General features: G+C 40.3%; 1 protein-coding gene across 1 annotated transcript in view; it reads right to left on the bottom strand.

The window, feature by feature from the left end:
* Window positions 1-430: 430 nt before the first annotated feature.
* Window positions 431-432, bottom strand: part of LOC135528967 (uncharacterized) — a 50,480-nt gene continuing 50,478 nt past the window's right edge. The window contains exon 6 of the mRNA XM_064957942.1: window positions 431-432. This exon is cut by the window's right edge and continues 513 nt beyond it. The gene's annotated coding sequence lies outside the window, so the exon portion shown is untranslated.

Here is a 432-nt window from a genome sequence, read left to right as displayed (position 1 = left end):
TCTCTAGGTTTCTAATCTCCACCCGGCACAGCCAGAAGAGGACTGGCCACCCTTCATAGCCTGGTTCCTCTCTAGGTTTCTTCCTAGAGTTCTGGCCTTTCTAGGGAGTTTTTCCTAGCCACCATGCTTCTACACCTGCATTGCTTGCTGTTTGGGGTTTCAGGCTGGGTTTCTGTACAGCACTTTGAGATATCAGCTGATGTACGAAGGGCTTTATAAATAAATTTGATTTGATTTACCTGCCTGGCTAAATCAATACGAATAATATAAACAAGCAGGATGCATAGATAACATAGATAACATAGAAGAACAGCATTTACTGTAACCAACAATACAGTTTTTTAATGGGAAGGCTTCAACACAGTACACAGCCCATATGCATAGATAACATAGATAACATAGATAACATAGAACAACAACATTCGTTACATT

The sequence above is a fragment of the Oncorhynchus masou genome, unplaced genomic scaffold (genome assembly GCF_036934945.1).
Source record: "Oncorhynchus masou masou isolate Uvic2021 unplaced genomic scaffold, UVic_Omas_1.1 unplaced_scaffold_1065, whole genome shotgun sequence".
Classification (NCBI taxonomy): domain Eukaryota; kingdom Metazoa; phylum Chordata; class Actinopteri; order Salmoniformes; family Salmonidae; genus Oncorhynchus; species Oncorhynchus masou.
This window is presented reverse-complemented; position numbering and strand designations above follow the sequence as displayed.